Source organism: Rhynchophorus ferrugineus, unplaced genomic scaffold (assembly GCF_030347505.1).
Source record: "Rhynchophorus ferrugineus isolate W39M unplaced genomic scaffold, kcgeb_rfMv2 rfM4, whole genome shotgun sequence".
NCBI classification, from domain to species: domain Eukaryota; kingdom Metazoa; phylum Arthropoda; class Insecta; order Coleoptera; family Curculionidae; genus Rhynchophorus; species Rhynchophorus ferrugineus.
This window is the reverse complement of record NW_027472583.1, coordinates 15,869,972-15,887,534: the sequence shown is the minus strand read 5'-3', so window position 1 is coordinate 15,887,534 and position 17,563 is coordinate 15,869,972. Positions and strand designations below refer to the sequence as shown.

Below are 17,563 nucleotides of genomic sequence, written 5' to 3'. Positions count from 1 at the left end.
ATTAATTGGCATCAGATTTTCTTAACTCGACAGATATTTTTTCATTCAGACCTGTAAACAAATAAGAAAATCCATGCCCCAACAAAAATAATCGTAATTTTATGATTTAGTAACAATAGGCATGTCTCATCGGTTTCTTTAGCATAATTATTTTTTTATATATTATTATTTTGTACACCGTTATCTGTAACTAAACACATCTTATGACTTTTTATGAAATTATACGACATTTTTGTGTGTCCTCCATTCACATTAAACATTATAAATTTAATTAGACTAATTAATCCGTGTAATTAATTTTAACAATTAGAGAGACTGTAGTTAATTAAATTTAATCTGGTTCTGGTTAGTAACCGTAAATATTGTCGATCTTTTTATGAGAGTTGATTAATTAGGTTTTTTTTTATTTTCGTGATTTTAATTTGTTTATATTTTGCAATGAATTATTTTTAAATGTTCTAAGAATTCTTGACCGTTACATAACACCTATTTTCTAATAACTAAAATTATATTTTTCTGGTAGATTTCAATAGAGGAATTAAAGGTGACTCATATCTCCGTTATATATGTTAAATAGTGACTGTGAAATGGATGTCAGCTCGATGTTGTTGGATGTCTTCTTCGCAAATATTATCTGCTTCGACGCCAATGGAGTATACTGAAATTTATAAGGCATTGTTCCTTATTTAGTATGACCAGGAAGGCGTGCCCTCACATAAGTTATTGCAACTGAATGAAACGGTTACCGTGGGGCAGTACAAATAACAATTGTTTCGATTCAATGAGGTACTGATGCAAAAAATCCGCCAATATCCAACCAACCAAAAAATGGGTTTCAGTCTCAATTGTTTATATTTGCATTATATATGTGTAGTCAACAAAATGATGCAAGTTATTCTAAATATTGTAAATTAAATTGATCACAGTTCTTTCCAACACAGCATTCGGTTGGAAGCCACCAAAATGTATGACATCAAGACGTCGCAGTGATGCCGCAGCAGTTTTGACATTTAGTTTACTTTCACTAACTCTAATGCAAATCTAATGGTGAAACAAACATAATCGTATTAAATATAATTTATTTTAACATTATAATACTTCTAAAAACCACAGTTAATTATACAGTCACAATAGTTTATAAGTTAGAGTTATAACCTCTTATCACTATTGCTTCCAAGAATTTTGCATACGTCTGACAACCGGACGATTTTGACAGGCTCATTCATTTATGTGTTCTAACTAATCGGAAATCATTGTGTCTCTTTTTAACTAGATTAAAATGCGAAGGAAAATATTGTCTGATTCTAAAGCGAATTTGCAAATTGCGGCAGGTAATACATTAAACATCTTGATGACGTATGTACAAAAAACTTCGAATATACCATATATGTATTATTAACTGAATTAAGAGAATTGAGACTGTATTACCTCCAAGGCTAATTATTGAATAAAGACTAGGTTTAGTCTTCACTTAATCCTATCACATATTGTTTTGATCTTGTTACCGACTAAAAATGATAACAGAAAGGCAAAATTAGTAATTAAATATTTTACAATTTAATTCAATCTGATATTTTGAGAGAACTGCGTTGAAATGTGTAATATTCTTTTGTTTCTAATTTCGGTTTCTTTACGTGATTTGTGTAATATTAATCAAGAACTATGCTCAAGATATTTTAATATGATTATTTATTTTTTATAATAGTACCAATCGACATAAAAGAACATTTTTCTAATCACCATTAATATAATTCTGTTGTTATATATTGCAAGTTATATATGATAATTACGACAAAATAGTGAAAAAAAGTGAACTAAAAAAAGTAAAAGTATTTTTTAATCCTCTTTTTGACAACCAAAAAATATCAGGTTTTATGTGGCTTTGTTAGAATGAGAGGTTTCTTGTTTTTTGTTTGTAACATTATATAACTGGTATATCATTGACAATGTGATATATAAAATATGAATTAGGAAAAACCCATATAGAAATTCGTAAACATGTTTGGTTTTTTTATTCATAACTTTGGTCGTTTAAGTAGATGTGGTTTGTTATAATAGTTGTTCCGTGTATATTATCCTAATATATTCTGTATTATTCCATACATTTCAAGACAAAAACAAATATTTTAAAGCTAAATAATGGACGTTAGGGTAATAAACTATGACATTTCATTTCATTTATTTGTAAAACTTGTTAAATATAATTTTAAAATTGTTATTTTTTAAAATTATATTCTAAAGTCTCCTTTTTGTCAACTAGAATTTATTAGACTGAGCCTATTGCTTAACGTGCGTTCCAATCTACGATTCCAGTCAGTGACCAACTAGAGATTATCCTAGAAGATGTCCGATCATACCGAGCCTTGAGCGTGACTGGGATGGTCTTTTTTATTGGACTTTGTACTGCTGTCTAGAGACAATTTGTTATAATTCTAATATTTTATTTGATACCCTCATCGACAAATACAGCGATATTTGTGACTTTTTGTTTTGTGTGTTTATAGGCAACCTCTGGAATAGACTCTGAATAGATCACGAGCCGAAGTTCGAGATCTGGAACCCCAAGTCGTCGTTCTAGTCTAGACAAGCCCTAATTAGTAAAAAGGAGGCTCTAAAATAATGGAGAAAAAAATAATTTCTATAATAAACTCTTTATTCGATAGCAACTCAGCAACTATTTAATAAAATAACAGGCCAATTGAAAAATCCCCAGCCTGACACATGGTTTTACAATGGTAGGCCGGGGACTTTCCAATGTATCTGTTATGTTTATGCTGATATAGCCTTAGTAAAAAACGAAGGCTATATTAGCTATGCTTATATAGCTAAATAGTATTTTAATAAAATTCTTGTTTTTTTTTCTATAATATTTATATACAAAATACTAGTAGTTATCTCGAACTAAAGTAAAAGTATTTCATTGTGTATGTATAATATATTTTTTAATCATTTCATTTAGAAATCCATTCAGTTTTTATTTTTAAAATTATCTACGCTTTCGTTGACATGGCATTTTTAGTTTAGATTTTTTGTTTTTTTTTTGAGAAATCTTGTGAAAATATTGAATTTCGACAAATATTATATGAAAAGTAATACATGGGTAAAACTTGAGAGTTGGTAATGACCAATAATAATGTAATTTAAGAAATATTTCTATTAAATATGTGTACGTTAATCAAGTTGTTTTGGTCATTAATTACCTCCAACTTTATTTGAGACGTCTTAATAGATGGTGATGTCAAGCACAGCTAGCATTTATAACGGAGTCTAACATGTAAATAAAGATGTTAATCAAAAGGAAATAAATCTAGAAACCGGTTACGTATATTTGCATATTGATTAAAATTTCCTATCATTAATTGGCGCCTTTAACATTGATATTATATTCATGGATTTTCTTTGCTTTTGCACCAATAGGGTATTATTATTAATCCATTTTATTAGATATTTTCTGGTTCACAAAAATCGACATTATTTTGGTTAAATTATTTGCTATCTAGAACTATAACTATAGCTATGACAATTTCGGAATAAATTTAATAGTTTAATGGACAAATAAGTAATTAATATATTATGACTTATAGTCCCTTACAATGCACTGTGTCACAAGTCACTGAAAACGATGGCAAAAATCCTTGAATTGAGCTTCGGATTGCTTCCTCGTCCACTCCGGATCTGGCCCCCAGCGACTATTTCCTGTTCTCAGATCTTGAAATAATGCTTGCTGGGAAGAAATTTTCGTCGAATGAAGAGGTGATCGCCGAAACTGAGGCCTATTTTGAAACAAAGGACAAATCGTACTACAAAAATGGTATCGAAAAGTTGGAGGGTTGCTATAATCAGTGTATCACCCTTGAAGGGAATTATGTTGAATAAAAATAACTAATTTTGCCAAAAAAGTGTGTTTTACTATGGTAGGCCGGGGACTACTACTTACTATAAAATACATTGACTTAATTCTAGTAGCGCCATCGATTTGTCAGGTCGGGAACTTTTCAATTGACTTGTTAGTATTTTAAATATCTAAGAATATACTAAAAATTTCGGTATTTAATATATTATATATATTTAATTAAAATAGCAAAATGCGCTCAGGAATCAACGAGATACTGTCGAATAACAGTGACCTTGTAAATGGTAGTGATCTAGATAATGTCAGTCGAGAATTAATATTAACAAAAGCCGGTTATTAATAACTATTATTGTTGAAATCATCATCTAAATATACGCGGTCTGTGGCCTGGTACCTCAACCTTTATAAGTAAGTCAACCTAACAAGTGTATAAGGTTAACTACATTAACTTTTATTGGTTTGTTAAAGGATACATTTCTCAGTGCTGTTCATGCCGTCTGTTATATCTATCAGTAATCGCTTTAAAAGCTTTCGAATATAAGTATATTTCTGATTTGTTGCGATGGTATTCTGCGAACACATTGAAATTGTCTCGTAACCTATATTTTATGTAGATTCAATGTTAAATATATCATTTTTATTTTTCGACTAACGTAATTAGTCATACGATACGAGACAAGTCCACCCACCGTATCTGTACAGGGTGAGTAATTTTATAATGTATGTATCCCGTATTTTATTGTGTTATTTTGAAAGTATCATGAGATTGGAGTTGGGCAAAATACTTGATTTGCTTTAAATAAAATTCAAATTACAAAATATCGCAAGAAGAATTCATTTTATGAACACGAAATTTTTAGATACAGGCCCTGATGAACACAAACTTGTGTTATATTGTATGAACACATTTTTTATATTTAGATAGCGTTCAAAGATGGTAAACTTTTTGCGTTTATCTTTAAGGAAGCCAACTCCATTTTAAATGTCTGTGTATTGCGTTAATGTACCCACTGTATCTGTACAGGTTAATTATAAGAATAATGAACAATATCAATTTTTAGCATCAAAAAGCTAACATTAATCTTATCAGTTCTTAGCCTCTAGTTCTAATTCAGAATTTTGTGGCTATTTCTTCCATTATACCCTAGGCACAAGGCCTTACCTGGGATTTATAGATCGGAAGATAGATAGCCTGGTCGGCTTGAGCAGGACCTGCTGAAGGATGAAAACAAGCTTTGTCATAAAACATGCTACTAATTGGTCACTGCCAATTTACCTGAACGAATTGACTAATATTTTAGCGAGATGCAGAAACTTATTCACTATTAGAAGAAGTTATGGCTTGTATAATTCATTGACTCGATTGAATTCATTCATTGGGTGTCCAAACCTGTTCAAAGTATTTTATTTCTTCAAGAAAATTGGTCTATATTTTAAAATCTAAATTTACTTTTATTTTAAGAAGCTATCTTATGTTGCAGCCAGCTTATAACTTTATTTATTTGTTTAATTATTTGTTTGCTTGTTTTTTTTATTGTAAGTTTAGTTGAGTTTTAAATCCTAAGCACTATAACTGCTAATGGATTTTCCCTTATTTTTCTGTTGTAGCCCCTCAATTTTCGTTGGCATTCTCAGACTTCTGTTCCAAAACTTTTGTTTCTGTAATGGTTTCGCATCCAATAAAGAAGTTGAGATAGATATCTTTAGATACTGGGAAGGCTATTGGTATTTGAGAAGCGCTAGAACAAATATGGTGAATAGTTTGTAGAGTCGGATTGATTGGCACGATGGTCAACAGCATGGCGACAGGACGATCCTCCTACTGTTGCGATAGTTACGGATTCGAATCCTGCTACGGCGTGGTCGTATTTATATGTTTGCGATTGTTGTCCATAAGGTGGTGATACAAAATACGACAAGGAAAATTAACCCAGGTACGCCATTAACTAGTCTGGGTAAGACCGGATGTCGTCTAGGATGATCTCTAAGTTTATCACTCGCCAGTCGGCTGGCTTAATGCTTGCTTAATGTGGATCGGCCCCATGTTAAACAATATGTCCAATCCCAATAAAGCCTACATGGCAAAAGGAGACTTAAATATGTAAAAAAATATATAAAGATAAAATATAGTGTATACAAAAGAGCAGTGAACTCACGTCATCAAGATTTATAATGCATTGCCTATTTCAGTCTTAAAAAATTCGTTTTAATACCAGAGAATATTTTCCATCTTATTTTATTCTGGTTATAAAGGGATACAATTCTGTCTGATAGGTTCGACCGTGTATCTAAATCAGCCTGCAAAAATCGTCTGGTTATCAAATATCTGCAAAATTCACCAAAACATTAGTGATAATATAGTTTTTCAATTGAAAATCACAGTCCTTTCAGGCTGAGGAATTTTCAGATAACCCTACTAACACATTTTTCTATTGATCAAAATTATTATTATCAAGAATTATCATATTCTATTCTAATATTTAAACAATAAATATATAATGTGTATTGGTATATAAATTGGTTTTAGTTAAATCTTTTATCCAATGGAATTAATTGCTTCGAACAATGTTATAAATAACCCAAGACGTCTTCGGTTTAAAAAAAAATCGAAAGCACTAAACTGAATCGTTTTGCATAATTTATAGTTCTTTATCGCGCTGTCCTTCTACCAACCTTCTAAAAATTAAACGCGTGCAAAGCAACGAAAATAGAGGCCGAATGAAGAAAAAAAAAGAAATAAGACGCCGCGATTGTGAGAATAAAAGGAAACGGCAAAGGTTTGTATGCGGTCTGCTGATATCATTGTTATTCGATGTAGATGGAAATTAATAGTTTATGAATGTTGAACGAGAATATTTCATTTGGGTTGGGTAAGCTTCAATGTGCACGGAATATTGTAAAGGTCATAAACGTGAAGCAAACGGGACGGCGTGCAATTTCCCCCCAGAGGCGTTGCTGGAACATTTCGCCGGTCGCATAGGTGATATTTATTCTTGCAGGGTTCGTATCGGATGAAATCGTGAGTCATTATAAGGAAATACACTGGGCGTTAATGGGAATCGTACCCTGTAATCGAGTTGGTAATATGTTAGGAATGGAGGTGTAATGAAATAATTATATATTTCGTTTTTGTTTTTTTAGAGTTCATCTATGATATGCACATAGATGGCGATACTAGAATTAAATCCATTTGTTTTTTAGTTAGCCCTACAGCTCAAAAGATGCCTGTATAAATTTGATAGCTGTCGGATCATTAGTTTGTGAATTATAACATTTTGAATGAACCAATTTTTGTTATTGTGAAATAATGGATAAAAAGGAATTTCTCGTATTGACAAAATATTGCTTTTTGAAGGGAAAACATACAGTTGAAGCAAAAACTTGGCTTGATGCCGAGTTTCCGGATACTGCCTCCAGGAAAATCAACCATCAAGGGTTGGTATGCAAAGTTTGGACGTGGTGAAATGAGCACCGAAGACGGTGAATGCAGTGGATGATCAAGCGTAATAAACCCAAACTTTTGCATCGATATGTGACAATGGATGAAACATGGCTCCATCATTTCACTCCGAAGTCCAATCGACAGTTATTCGAGTGTCGTTTTTTTAAGTCATAATTATAACTTTTCATAAAGTTAGAAGCTTCCTTATGAAACATTCAACACACCTAGTGTGTCCAGATTTTATAACTTACCAAATGTAGTGGAAAGCCATTACTAGTTTTTCTAACAGATGTCGGTAAACTTAAGTATGCATTGTTATCATTTAACAAATATGTCAATTTATTCAACTGATATCAAGCTTCAATGCTATACTTGTTATATTTTGCGAAAATAACACCGTCATACATTTACACCACCTTCACCACCTTGCAGTATGTATCACTTTTCTTCAATGTGGTCTAAGAAATGATTAGCGACCGATTACGAGATATGAGGAAAATCCGAAAGACGAGCAGATGGTTGCAACAGCAATTGAATCAAGTCGTCTGTGAAATGCTGTTTCAAAGATATGATCGGAAGTCATTTCTGCACTGAATAGTGACGAGTGATGAAAAGTGGATTTATTTTGAAAACCTAAATGTAAAGAAATGATGGTTATCACCTGGTGAAGCCGACCGACTGAAGGCCAAATATGTTTGGCGGGACCAGAGTGTCATGGTGTATTACAAACTATTGAAACTTGATGAAACAACTAGAGATTAATAGTGATCGCTACCGACAACAAATGGTCAATTTGAAACACAAATTGATCTAAAAACGTCTAGAATGGGCCAGAAGATACTGTTAAGTGATTTTACAGCATGATAATGCGCTGTACCGTAAAGCAAAACCGGTCAGGGAAGCATTCAAAGCACTTAGATGGGACATATTATAGCAATACTCTCCAAACTTTGCTATATCCGACTATCAACTTTTCGCATGAATGAAATACGCGCTTACAGACAATATATCGCCAATTTCAAAGTAATTAGAAAGTGTCTCGATGAATGATTTTATTCAAAGAACAAACATTTTTTTAAGGGATACTTTTGATAGACCTTTATAGAGGTTTTGACTGATTCTGAAAATAATAGGAGATGCAGTAGTTTCGTGTTGTTGGTAGAAAACTTTTCAGGTAATAATAAAGCTCCGAATTATAAAGAACATGAGGGCAAGCTTCAATAGTAGTAAATTTGATCATAAATTTACACTTTCTCTATAGTCCTCTGGATGGATTTTCTGGGAATCTGGAAAATTAGAGTGAGAAACAGCGAGAACGCTTTCACCAAGACCTAAAAGTGACGAAACAAAGGTATAAGAAAAGAAAGAACTGTCACATGGTTTCAGATTAGTGCTGATCTTTAAAAAGAAATTAAAAAAAAAAAAATACAACAAATGATCAATTTCAACCATGCATTGATCGAAAAGCATCCAGAATGGCCCCGAAGACACAGTAAAGTGATTTTACTGCACGATGACTCTCCGTGTTATGAAGCAAAATAGGCCAAAGAAGCGTTGAAAACACTCTCCAGACAGTTCTCCATGTGACACTTCGTCAATTTCCAAGAGTCTTTCCATCTTCTCAAGGTAAGATGTATAGAATCAAATGGCCTATTCTATGAATAAATAAATTGTTCTATTTTTCAAAAGAAATGTTTACAAAAGGTGTTTCTCTGAAGTATAACATACGTTTTACAATATTTTCTCCTTTTCAACATCTGTTTTCATCATTCATTAAACCCTAAATCACTGCCACTAGTAACAATTTTTATAAGACCTATTATTAGGTTTTGTTTTATATTCAATTTGGTAACTTCTTTCAATGCTTTTTATAATTTTCTGTCTGAATATTTTTAGAGACGACTTACTAATTGTTTTATAATTCAACTGAAATATAAACTATGTAATATATATATATATATATATATATATATATATATATATATATATATATATATATATATGTAAGTGACTGGATCACTGATATCTCCACCTGAAGTGATTAAAGTTTGAATAATTGTTTAGAAAAAGCAGTAAGTAGTTAAATAATAGATATGTTAGGATGTTAATGAATCAGATAAAGTAAGCTTAAGACAAAAAGTTAACTTGGACATGGAAAATTGAACAATTCAATAAGCCGTTAAATATCATAATGGGTGGAAAGAAATTAAATAGGAATAGGTGTGTTACATAATATTGTAAAATGGGTCAAAATAATAAGTAATTAATATTAATTGTAAATATCTATATATAGTCACAATATTTAGTAAGACCATTTAGCAATAATATATAATCAATGTATTATATTAAATTCTAATATAAATAATAGATAAAAGATAGATTAACAACATGATTAATATATATAGACATAAACTACATTACAAATATACGCAAGCAATACATTTCTTAGCAAGCTTCCACTGAACAGCAAAATTATTACTCGAAATCATCAGATAATTGAATTTATAGATGCTGAGGATTCCATGGGATATCTAAACGTTAATCTATACGCTATTTATTCTTGCAGGGTCCGGATCATGAGTCCGTTAATGGAAAACATGCTGGGCGTTAATGAAAGTGGAACAGTTTAATTAACTTCGAGATTTGGAAACATAGAAAACGGTAGTTAATAAATTCGAATTAATTGTTTACTTTATAATGCCGATATCCGTGATGTAACTTTTATGTTATTTTGTTAATGTGTAAATATGTTGTCTGTGTCTCCTGCACTGACACATGGTTTTTGGCACTTGGATTAATGTAGTATGGAAACTCTTCGTTATTTGCTTGGCATGATATTGAAACGGTTGTATATAGTCAATTAGTGCGTTTTTGTCACTGAAACTAAAATTGACATTTGGAATACGATGAAGCAGAATCATCATAAGTTTCTATACGAGTTTTATGGGGTTTAGCAGCAGATTTGTCCATATATCTCAATCGAATAGAAATTCGATTAATTTGATCTTAAATATAATCTGAATATATGCAAGCACCTAATTACATACAATTATCTAATACAAAATAAAAAAATCAGGACTGATACAATAATAAAAAACCATGAATTTTAATCAGTAAAAAACCATTGTCTAAATATTTTTTGATCCGTATTGTCTCCCCCGTACTATATTTTCTGTGAATTTTCGACGTTTTATGTCATTGTTGCAGGATAGGTCAACATTAATCACGAAGCCATAAATTTGTTATTGTTTGTCGAAAGGTGTGTCGCAATTCTAGATAATCGTTATTTGTGTTTTTTTTTCACATAGTACATAGTCTTTTTAACGAACAATACTGTTATTGTCTACAGCTAGCCTTCTAGTAATTACAGTATATATTTAGAATGATGGAAACTGTTAAGTTTTCTGCTCCAAATGTCGTAAATTATACCTTACGTTTCATACTGAACATGTTTGATTTTTCTTGTGAGTTCTCGCATGGCTACTACAGATTCGCAAAAATTTCTAAATAAGAAAAATTAACGTATTAAAAATATTATATAAGCAGGAAAATTAGTTTCGCCAATGGAAACAAATCATATATCTAGTCATTAATACAACATATATACATCTATCTAAAAATATATATGATCGATATGTGTATTAATAGTATATAATAGACTCTTAAACATTCTAAAGCCAGAATGTAAGATATTAATAGTTGTCATGCTATACCTTACCGAAGGCTTGTGCTACATCTAAGAATATAGCTGAACATTTACTTTTTTATCTTCTTAGGATTTTTAGTTATTGATCTTAATTACCGCAAAATGAGTTGAAATCCGAAAAGACAACATCTTCTGTTGTTAAATTCAAATTTAATATTATATTTCATTCTTTTATCTCTAAATTAAAAATTCGGAATTATCACTTGGAATCGTGTCTTTATAAATGGCAGATATTTAAATTATGTTACTTATATTCCCGATGATAGTCATTGACAGGATATCAAATAACATTTCAGTTTACCAATAATTATATAAAAATTATTGGAACATAGTTACTAAAAGAATCTTCCATTGTGGTATTAATTATTCAGCGTTGGTATATAACAATACGTACTTTTTATTTGTACCAAGGTTGAGGACGTGTTCTTGAATAATATGCTTCAGCTTTCAATTTTTTTTAACAACGGAAAAAGTTTAACCTCAGATATGTATATTTCTTTCATTTGCAAGGATAATTACCATAGTTGACCAATAAAGATATCCTTATTCATCATACAAGTAATATTTTATATGAATGTAATAATTTTTATTGTGACATAAAAAGCTATTGTTTCTTCTGTACATATACTGACATACACAATAAACTTTGTATGAATACTAATGAGTAAGACCGACACCATTGCCATCAACGTTGTTCTTTTAGGTTTTAGACTATTAAGATAATCATCTAGTTCTTTTTATGTATTTTTTAAAAGAAGGGTACCGAAATAGTGCTGCTCACTGTTCCGGAGATCTTTTCAAGGTTTTATGGATGCATCCGTGTAGTTACCAACTATCCGTGTTTACAGTTAATATAAAGATGAACTTGGCGTTTTTATAGATGTCTATCATTGTACGTGTTTCCTATTATTACATACATATATTTATTAGCTACATACAACTGTAAGAAGTGAGGGAAACGCACTTAAATGACTATATAGAGGTTTTTAAGACTGTTCTTAATGATTGGTTAGTAATTATAGTATTTGTTAGTAATTATAAATTGTAATATTTCAAATATATCAAATAATTCAAATAATTAAATTAAATAATTTAAAAAATAATTAAATTTTGATCTATTCTAAAGGAATTAATTTTTGGTATTTATCAAGTGAAATCCAAGAAAAATCCTGCTGGGGCATGGTTGTAAATGTATGTTTGTTATTATTTATCATTTTTGATTGTCATTAGGCAAGAGTACAAAATCCGGCCAGGAAAATGACCCCAGTCTCGCCAGCAACCAGGCTGGGTAGGACCGGATGTCTTCTGGGACGATCTCCAAATTGGTTACTCGTCAATCAGTAGACTTAGTGCCGAGTACCGTGATTTGGAGCCCACGTTAAACAGTAGGTCCAGTCCAGATAAATACTAGTTGGTAAAATATTTTCAAAAAACATAAAAGAAAAAAGTGAAAATAATCTTTTCAAAAGTTAAAAGGCTAATGATGTGGGAGACTTAAAATATTTTCTAGTAATCTGAAACAAAACAATAAAAGAAAATTCTTAATCTAGGATAGTGCTGCTTTCGTACAAAGAAAAAAAAGCTTTTTTCAAACAATTTTTTTTCGCCAAAAAATTTTTACTGTTTTGATTATAAATTTAAACAGTCTTCTTAAACGAATTTTTAGAAAAACGCTTTTAAAATTTCGGTTTTAGAGGCATGAATTGAGAAAACATTGGTACGTAATAGTTTATAATGATATATAAATCAGGTTTTCTGTTAAGAATTTTATGCTAAATTATTATACTACTCGATCAATAAACAGTAAGATTTTTGGAATATATTTATTTATATTGACGATTTTATTTAATTTACCTCAAAGCTAACTCCATCCATCATCTGCTGGTGTGCTGCTTCTTTAAATACTTCTATTATTCCGTTTCAACCGGAGATTTTTTTAAAATTTATATCTAGAAACCAGACGGAAATATATCAGATTCTTCCAAGAATATTTATGCTAGAAGAGGATATTATTGTAATGAAAGAAACTAAGTGTTATCAACGTATAATTTCGAATAAACTCCGAAATAATATTCTCTATTGACAGTTTGGTCCTTCAAGAGAAACTTGTAATAAACAACACACGATTTTTATGGTTTACTTTTTTTTGGCTACAGTAGTACTGCCAAAAATACAATAAATCTTTAACAGTATCACTATTTATAGAACGATAACTTTGAAAGTGAATGCATTCATTTCCTCTTATTTTACATCATACTGTTATTTCTGTGTAATTTCTCTTGTTGAGATGTCAAACGTTCAGATTAAACTGATCCAGATACTGCTAAAATGTATATTTGCTGCCTCTTTGTTCCGGTGAAAGCGAATACGTCAGTCATGCAACATGTGGTCTATCTTTTGCATATATATTTGATTATTTAAAATAATATAAACATTTCCATATGCAAGTGTAAAGCGTCTTATAGCCATCTGTTCTTTTAGTTTTTTACTCTTCATCCTGCCTATTTATAATTAAGTCAATTTGTATGATTTTTTTTCGAGTTAATCTACTCATAGGTGTAAATGTTTGTTGATTTAATGTTCACCCAATTTTAAAAGTAACATTAGAGCGATATCAATCTAGTTAACCTTAATCATTCGTTGTTTCCTCAAATTAAACCTGTTTTTCTGCTGATGATATCATCTTTGTTTAAAATTCTTTGATTGTGGTAAAAGCAATGATCTAGTTTTGTTTTTTTTATGATCTTGTTTACTATAGCTTTCTTTAATTATTTTGATTTTTTGTTTGTTCTTCTTTAATAAAAGGTAATAATATTGAACTTTGATATATTCTATATGAGATCGCCCCTATTTTTGTCTTCTTTCACTGCCCATCAACAGGAAATCTTGATTTCGATAACTGAAATAAATTGTTATAGTACATTTTAAAGATCATAGTTTCGTTATTTTTGTACAAGGTGTTCCAAAAGAAATTTTATATTTTATATGTTAATGGGTAGCCTGGCTCTTTCAAATTAATTTGTTTGCTATGGAGCGTTTCTTAACATTTTAATGGCCATTTTGATACTGTAATGGTGCATCAAACATTCCCGGCGTTTGAACATAGGTCAACAATCTTGACCAATACAACTAAAAAAAAGTAAAACCTAAAAGCTACAGAATTGATGAGCTTTATCAATCGTAGAAAATGATTTATAGATATATTGCTATTATATTATATATAGTGTATAATAGTTTATGAATGAAGTTTACATATGGACAATATTATTTTCGTATACTTCGACAACGACTTCGAAAAAGGAGGAGGTTCTATGTTCGGCTGTATATATATTTTTTTTTAAGTATGTTCGCCGATTTCTCCGTCAATTGTGGACCGACGAATTATTTTTTATTCGAAATTGTGCACTTGCGAGGAGGTCCCATTAGATCTCAGGGGAGAAGGGGGTTAAATCGAGGGAAATGCTCAGATTTCAAAGCCACGTATAAGGTCACAAGTCACATATTTTTTATTTAAAATAATCGGATATTTATGTATAATGTTATTGCTGACTTGATGTGACGGAAAATCGGAAGTCGTTTGCTTTTTAAGCGCTAACTATATCATATAAGGTCTCGTAGAAATATTTTAAACACCTGCTTCCATGGTGTAATGGTTAAAATGTTTAGCTACCAATCGGATGTGGCGGCACGGATTCCCGGCGCAGCCAATATTTTTTTAAAATGTATTTTAAGGTCTCCTTTTACCAATTATGGGTTTATCTGGACTGGACCTACAGTTTAACGTGGGCTCCAAACCACGGTCCTCAGCATTAAAGCCTACCGACTGGCGGCACCAACTTTAGAAATCATCCCAGAAAACATCCGGTCTTACCCAGCTTGGTTACTGGCGTGACTGGGATCATTTTCCTTGTCGGATTTTTGCCTAGAACATTCACAAATTTTAAACAATCACAAACATAAATTTACGACCATGCCCCAGCAGGATTCGAACCCGCGGCTATCGCAACAGTAGGAGTACTGTCCCATCGCCTTTACCACTGCGTCACCTGTTAGCTGCTGTTAGGACAATTGTTAAATCATCTAGACTATGTCGCGGACCCCGAGCGCTGCTCATTTTCAAATATACTTTCTTTATTCCTACCTTTCCTCATATAGGCTGCACCTCTACTTGGTCTCCCCATTATAATATTAAATAAAATAACTGCGTAATTTATTGAACAAATATCTAACACTAAAAACATTTAAAAATAATCAAACTTAGATTTTTAACACAAAAAAACATTTTATAGTAAAATGTGTACATAATTTAGTTGTAATAACTAAATAAAAATAAACAAAAACCTTAGTTAACTTAAGAGTGCAAAATCCGGCAAGAAAAATGATTCTAGTCACGCCAGTAACCAGGCTGGGTTAGACCGGATATCTTCTAGAATGATTTCTAAGTTGATAACAATAGTTGATTTTTAAGTAATCCAGTAAGCCAGTCGGTCGGCTTATTGCCGGGGGCCGAGGTTCGAATCCCAGGTTACTTAAAACTGTAGGTCCAGTCTCAATAAATAAAATATATATAAAAAAAGAAGGATTTACCTTTTAATTATTTTTGATTTGATTCTGTATAAGTTGAAATACGTTTTGTATGTATAATTTGAAGTTCAATGTTATATATATATATATATATATATATATATATATATATATATATATATATATATATATATGTATATATATATATATATATATATATATATATATATATATATATGTATATATATATATATATATATATGTATATATATATATATATATATATATATATATATATATATATATATATATGTATATATATATATATATGTATATATATATATATATATATATATATATATATATATATATATATAGTATTTCTAGAATAAATATATGCAAATTGCTTTTCGATATTTATTTTTTTTATCTTAATACCATGAGAAACAAATTAATATTCCTAAAATTATCCTAGTAAAAATATGGCAGGGACCGAAGCGAAAAAGAAACAACAGGATTTAGATAATCGGTTTCATAACGAATCCAGTACATAACCGCGTATTAAAATTAAGCAATAACACTTATTAAAATCGTAGCAATTTGTTACACTACAACGTCGATGGTTTCTAATATTCCGCTACACAATTTGCATGTGCGTTTATTTGAATTTGAAACAACAATTATCCTTTCTGTCATGTTCACCATTACGTGTGGTTTTTTTTCTGTTCTCTTTTTAGTTATTCTGCAGCCGGTGACACACTTTCAATGGTCATTGGGTACAAACTTGGTTTATATTGCGCTAACCGACTTACAGGATTTCTTAATTCGATACATAAACGAAACAGCGATGGAAGTAATCGACTAGAAACTATCTATTGAGCGATTCGAAAGGTAGTTGATTGTTTCGGCTGTGTCCTTTTGTTTCATTATTGTTGTTATTGAATTATTTTACTTATTATATATTTTTACTATAGAGAAAGGGTTTTAGTGGATATACCGGGTGTGTCGGTAATTATTTATCCGGTTTTTTAACAGATTTCACTAGCCATAAGTATGCAATGTTAAGATTTGACACATATGTCATTTTACTCCACTAACTATATCCACAAAGCTAAACAAGGTATGTTCCGCCAAAATCGGTATCAAGCCAAGTTTTTGCTTCACCTGAATTTTTTTCCTTCAAAAAGTAATGTTTTATCAACACGCGAAATTCCGTGTTATCCATTTTTTTTACAATAACAAAAGTTCTATAATAATATTCTTTATTGACAGTTTGGTCCTGCAAGAGAAACTTGTAGTAAACAACACACGATTTTTATGCCTTACTATTTTTTGGTCACAGTAGTACTGCGAAAGGTACAATAAATCTTTAATAGTACCACTGTTTATTTATAGAACGATAATTTTGAAAGCGAATGCATTCATTTCCTCTTATTTTACATCATACTGTTATTTCTGTGTAATTTCTCTCGTTGAGATGTCAATCATTCAGATTAAACTGATCCAGATACTGCTAAATTATTGTTACTATTGAATTATTTTACTTATTATACATTTTTACAATAGAGAAAGGGTTTTAGTGGATATACCGGGTGTGTCGGTAATTATTTATCCATTTTTTGTAACAGTTTTCACCAGCCATAAGTATGCAATGTTAAGAGATTTGATATATATGTCATTTTACTCTACTGACTTTATCTACAAAGCTACACAACTTATGTTCCGCCAAAATCACAGCGTTATAGATTTAGAACATTTTGAAAAGTGAAATTTTGTTCCCGATAACCTGAATTTCCTGCATTTGCAGCGCGTATTACTTTTCTTGCTTCATTAAAAGAAAAAATCCACTGGTAGAAGCTTACAGTGATGATGCTCTAACCATATGAACATGTGAAACGTGGTTTCGACAATTCAAATCCGGTGATTTCAACGTTCAAGATAAAGAAACTCCTAGTTGAGAATTAATTCACAAACGTGATGGTCAAAAATTGTGGACAAATATTTGTTTTGCCTTGATATAGTAAAATCTCTTTCGCCC

The 17,563-nt window shown here is 30.8% G+C and overlaps 1 protein-coding gene across 2 annotated transcripts in view; it reads left to right on the top strand.

The window, feature by feature from the left end:
• The window catches only part of LOC143196660 (uncharacterized), a 76,613-nt gene that overhangs the window by 43,968 nt on the left and 15,082 nt on the right, over window positions 1-17,563 (top strand). The gene's annotated exons all lie outside the window — the stretch shown is intronic.